This window comes from Penaeus monodon, chromosome 41 (assembly GCF_015228065.2).
Source record: "Penaeus monodon isolate SGIC_2016 chromosome 41, NSTDA_Pmon_1, whole genome shotgun sequence".
Classification (NCBI taxonomy): domain Eukaryota; kingdom Metazoa; phylum Arthropoda; class Malacostraca; order Decapoda; family Penaeidae; genus Penaeus; species Penaeus monodon.
Window position 1 is genome coordinate 24,109,513 of NC_051426.1, and position 5,773 is coordinate 24,115,285.

The 5,773-nt window shown below is 34.1% G+C and overlaps 1 protein-coding gene across 13 annotated transcripts in view; it reads right to left on the bottom strand.

The window, feature by feature from the left end:
- Window positions 1-3,955: 3,955 nt before the first annotated feature.
- LOC119598693 (protein NDRG3-like) overlaps window positions 3,956-5,773 on the bottom strand; it is a 160,886-nt gene continuing 159,068 nt past the window's right edge. For 8 of the 13 annotated variants that reach the window (XM_037948453.1, XM_037948445.1, XM_037948447.1 and 5 more), the window contains one exon: window positions 5,695-5,773. This exon is cut by the window's right edge and continues 519 nt beyond it. The gene's annotated coding sequence lies outside the window, so the exon portion shown is untranslated. The other 5 variants (XM_037948456.1, XM_037948446.1, XM_037948455.1 and 2 more) reach the window with 1 other exon arrangement.

A 5,773-nucleotide genomic window follows, 5' to 3' on the forward strand; every position in this document is an offset into this window, starting at 1 on the left:
AATTTCATTGATGATATAATAAATGCATAATTTTCCCACAACCTAGCTGTCTCCTTGTAGTCTGAGATTCCTTTCATAATAGCCCAAAAACTGAGGGAGCATCCTTATGGCCCCTATATATATGGCTTGCACACGTATATCATCATCATCATCATCATCATTAATTGAATACTCTATTTTCTTTCCCAATTAGGTGTATTTCAACCAAAATCTTGACATATCCTTAGTGACTCATACATTCATACCTATAATGCACACTACAAATCTGTCACCATTTACATAACTTTCCAGCTCTGTAACATTCAAATAAATTAATATATTAGTCTAATAGCTCTATATAGTCCGATGACCAGTTTCACGGCTGCCCAAACATGAGCATACCGTTATATATATATATATATATATATATATATATATATATATATATATATATATATATATATATATATATATATATATATATATATATATATATATATATATATATATATAGTGTGTTTGTGTGTATTTATGTGTGTGCGTGTTTGTATATGTATGTGTATGTATTTATAATCCATTTATTTCTTTATTTATGAAAACCTTTTGGCAGGAATCCTTAATTTAGAAGGGCCCTAGGCTGCAGTCTACACTAACCAATAGGATTAGCCGACACTGCACCCATAACGTCTATCAGGCGCGAGAAGTTGCAATTGTCTCCTGGAGGTTACCGCTGTAGCTGGGCACCACGGCGGTAATGACTAGGTTCTGCTGAGTCAGAATCAGCTGACACATGTAAGCAAGTCGGCATTAGTCGACACAGGCCGGGCTCCCCTCATGGCATAGCCCGGGCGAGGCTAAGGTTCACATATCGGATTTATCCTTAAAGCGGATTTTTATAGGTAAATTTCAGTAACGCATAGGGTGTTCTTGTTTTATAGAGCGAAAATCTAACACAATATGAAAACAAATGCTTAATGTGTCCCTGCTTTTAATGGGCCCCAGTGCGTCAACTTAATCAGTCTTAGGGATACTGCGGCACTGACTTTCGACTACTTTACAAATTTATAGGTAAGACTGCAGAAGAATCAGCCCATGTGTTAATTACCCAGTTTCAAATTGTGCAGCGAGGGTAAAGAGAGAGACATTTAAAAAAATCGACTGAATCATAAGGCTTGAATGCAAAGTGTGGAGCAAATGTTGTTCCGTTTTCTTCTTCTTCTTCTCCTCCTCCAAAGGAAGTTTAGAAAATCCATGTGTGTGTGAGAGTGAGAGTGAGTGAGTGAGTGAGTGAGTGAGTGAGTGAGTGAGTGAGTGAGTGAGTGAGTGAGTGAGTGAGTGAGTGAGTGAGTGAGTGAGTGAGTGAGTGAGTGAGTGAGTGAGTGAGTGAGTGAGTGTGTGTGTGTGTGTATGTATGTTTGAAGGAGTTCCTTTTATGCCTTCCAAAATATGCAAGCTTTTAATGGTAAAGTTTAACAGTAAACGAAACATGTTTACTCTTCAAGCCAAAAAGGTTATGCAGGTAGAATCAAGGTCCAGATAAGAAGGTATTAGGCTTTGGATAGAATATTATTTGACGCGATTTATGAACATACATATATGTTTATGCATGTGAGTTGGCATTTGATTTATTATCATGAAATACATTTTTGGTATTGCGAAACTGTGTATTTTGATTTTCATGATCTTCCCTTTCCCAAAATACCTCTGCGTTACATTTATCTTTAACTAATTTAACATGTGTTTTGACGAGCCCAAATATTCAAGCTTTTGTAATCTATGCCTGTTTGTCACTGAGCTAAGGACGATTTAAAGTTAAATAACAGTTATTTTAATGTCATTTCATATGATATAAGTATCCTTAATTTGCCGAAGTATAATGTTTTACGTAGAAAGTATTCAAGGTTGTAACAGTATTTATTATGGAATGGAATGACTCGTAACATCAGTATCAGCCCATATGACATCACAAGCATGCTGTTAAAGATTTAATATTTTGTACAGCGACTGGTACTGAATAACAGGGTGCAGACATTTTTTTTTCTATTTTTACTAATTAGGTCGTGCTGTTGTCACTCAAATCTGAGTCCTTCAAAATAGTTTTGAAATACTAGTAGGCTGTTTCATACCATTTTCACTTTCGTGGTATTGTTCTTTGCAGACAAAGAATTTCATCCATTGCTGACACTTAAGATACACTACTGCAAGTCATCTTATGTCAAATATTTTTCGTCTGAACAAAAAAAAAAAGCTTGTAAAATGTAGAAAGTAAAAGAAATTTGGTCTCGTGTGATAGCTCCTTTAGCACTGCAAAACGGCAGAACTGCTGAAAAAAACAGCCTAATCTATACACTTTCATTTTTCCTTTTCTATCACGTCCTTGATCCATGTAACAGGTTGTTGATGATTGATAGACAGATTGATGATGACAATTGTCTGATAACTAACAGTTACTACACATCTCTCGATTGGATCTCCACCACCATAAGAAAAAATAAATTATTTTAAAAAATAAGTAAAAAAGAATTACAATACCAATAAAACTATATGTGTAGGGAGGACCAGAGTTATTTATTTATTTATTTTTATTACAAACCTGTCATTTTTTAAATCACATTCGCTCTGACTTCTTTTCTTCTTTTTGAATCTACGTGTGTGTGTGTGTGTGTGTGTGTGTGTGTGTGTGTGTGTGTGTGTGTGTGTGTGTGTGTGTGTGTGTGGAGAGAGAGAGAGAGAGAGAGAGAGAGAGAGAGAGAGAGAGAGAGAGAGAGAGAGAGAGAGAGAGAGAGAGAGAGAGAGAGAGAGTGAGTACGCACGCACGTACACACAGTTTGTCTTGCTTTACAAGCTAATTTATGGTAGTTTTAAAGTCTGCAGAAACCTTTTTTTCATCTTCATCCTGATCAGCAGCAGCATCACTTATGTGCATTTCCCCAGCAAGTATCACACATTTTCTTATTTATTATATACATGAAAATGTTATAGAAGCTGCAAGGATCTTTTTCCATTATTGAAAAAACAGAAAAGGAATCTAGTAAAGATTGGCTTGATATAATGTGAATATTTTGATTATTATTTCATTTTCATTCCATTTTCTCCTTTCAGCATTACATTCCAGAACAGAGGAATTATACACCTGATCCACAGTAGTTAACTCTAGATTCCTGTACATTTACATATCAACATCACTTTTATTTTAGGTTTCAATATTTGGCGAATTCCATTTTCATCATTATGAACTAAATGGGTATTGCAAATCATGTTATCTAAAAATATACAGGACATCAATCTCTTGAGAAATGGTACAAAAAAATGAAGTCACTCTGATCAGTGACAATTTTTTTCACCTGTTATCTTGCTTGTTTACTTCAGGTGGCTTGTTATTTTCCTTTGTATCTGTGCCTTCTTCCCCTCCCAACAATATAGGATGCAAATCAAAGACACTAGATTGTGATTATATGTGTTTACTGATCATTGCACAGGGTATGTTCTCTGCAAGGACTGGGATGACTGCCTTAGGTGCAGTGTCTATCCCTTGCAAAACAAAAAATTAATTTAATTATTTTCTATTCATACCTAATGTTACAATAAACAAAACAGTACTTAAGAATTAAAATGGATGAAAGTACCACTTGATAATACTTTATATATATATATATATATATATATATATATATATATATATATATATATATATATATATAATCGTATCTATATCTGTTAGTTAACTCATAAAATTAAAACCTTAAGAATTTAATGTACTAAAATATGATGCATTCAGTTTGTATGCTTTAAGGAACAGACTAACAATAAAAAAAATTAATAACAACAACATCCTTCAGTAACGCAACTATTTCCTTCGCCGTAAGAAACTGTTAACATACATGAGCCACAGGAGAAGACACCTCAGGGCACCAAAAAGTATATACACATTTGGCATATATATACAAGTGCAGGTCTACCTATTTATATATATGTATAAAGGGAGTTATGGTGGTTACAGCATTTTGGTCTCATTTTTTTCTTTTTTCTTTCTTTATTGAGGGAATTTTTTTTCTTTATCATATTGCCCTTCGAATGGAATGGATTAATTTGGTACCAATCTTTGATGTATCCTTAAAAAAGAGATATTTAACAAGTTTTTACTAAGTGACACATGCCACTGTCTTGATCATTTTTCATAAGACTGAGACATAACAGAAATGATAATCATCATGATAATAAGAAAGCTTCAACACTATTTTATAACAACTATGTACAAGCCGCAGTAATACACCAATGCAGTTCAATTCATGTCATATCATGATTAAGATTTGACAGATGGAAAGAGCAAGAGAGAGGGAAGAAGGGGATAGAGTGAGAGAAAGAGAGGAAGAAAAGAAACATACTTTTCTGCACCCTTTCTACTAAGTCTTCCCTCCTCCCCTGCCTCCAACTCACTCCCCCCCACCATATCCTCCCTCTTCTAGGCATCACCAGCCAAGGTGAGACACAGGGCTCACTACAAAAGCATTGAAATGGATGTGAATAGCAACAAAATCTTTGGGAGAATCTGTTTGGTCAGGATTTTCCCTTTTCCATAAAAGCCCCTACTAGTCAAAGTATCTGCTGGTCTTTTTCTTTTTCCCTTATTATGAGGCACGCAGATGTAACACACGAAGTGAATAAGAAAAATAATATATATATATGTATGTATATAATCACCTGTCTCAAAGTCTACCTAATAGCAAGCATATTGTCAACCTTTTGAGAGAGAAAAAAATCAGATTGAAGTCTTCTGTTTCAAAGCTTTCCCCTATACAAGGCAGTTCTGGCTGCAGTGCCTTCAATCAAACTTGACTAGATTGCCTCCACTTCACAAAATCTTTCATTATTGGATGGAACATGCAGTCCTCTGTGCTTAACTCACTTTGCAACAACCTTAAACACATGACTTTTAGTCTAATATTAAAAGAAATAAAAAGGAAAAGAAACAAGTTTCTTCTAAAAGAAACGTATAAAAAATAATAAAATCAGTAAAACACAGTTCACAAAACTACGCAACATCGTCTTTAAAATTATGGAAAGTGTGTTGGTCTTAGAAAAGATAGAAAGGAAGGATTAAAGTATAGGAAAATGGCATCACTAAGCATGTAGCATTATTAAAATTTGTGCTACCTGGTCTACTGTATACAATGGTGGGACTACTTTCTCTTGTAATGACTACAGCAATTACGTCTCTGTCTTTCCTACGGCTTTACTGATGGCTTTCGCAGTAAAGTCTCAGCTAGTTGAAATCAGGAAATAGTACTCACTATCAGCATAGAAAGAAAAAAAGTCCAACAGCATAAATATAATACCGATAATTTCATATACTTATGTGTGTCTGTATGTGTGTGTGTGTGTGAGCATTTCATGAAGCGCATATATATATATATATATATATATATATATATATATATATATATATATATATATATATATATATATATATTATAATATATACATAGCACACATTCCACATAATATATTATATATACACATACATGATACACACACACATGCACATACATACTTTCATTTTTACATATTCTATTGTATGAAAAAAATTCTCTTCTACCATTTCATCATTTAGCTTGCGGGATGCCAATAAAAAGCTAAATAACCTTCAGAAATCAGAGGACCAAAGATTAGTGGCACCTTCCTGTGCTCTCCGACAGTGACAAAGGCTACAGTTTCCTTTGTCTGATTGTAGAACCCATAACAAATGAACATTAATTACCAACAATTGAATATTTCATTCCATTCCTACCTATAA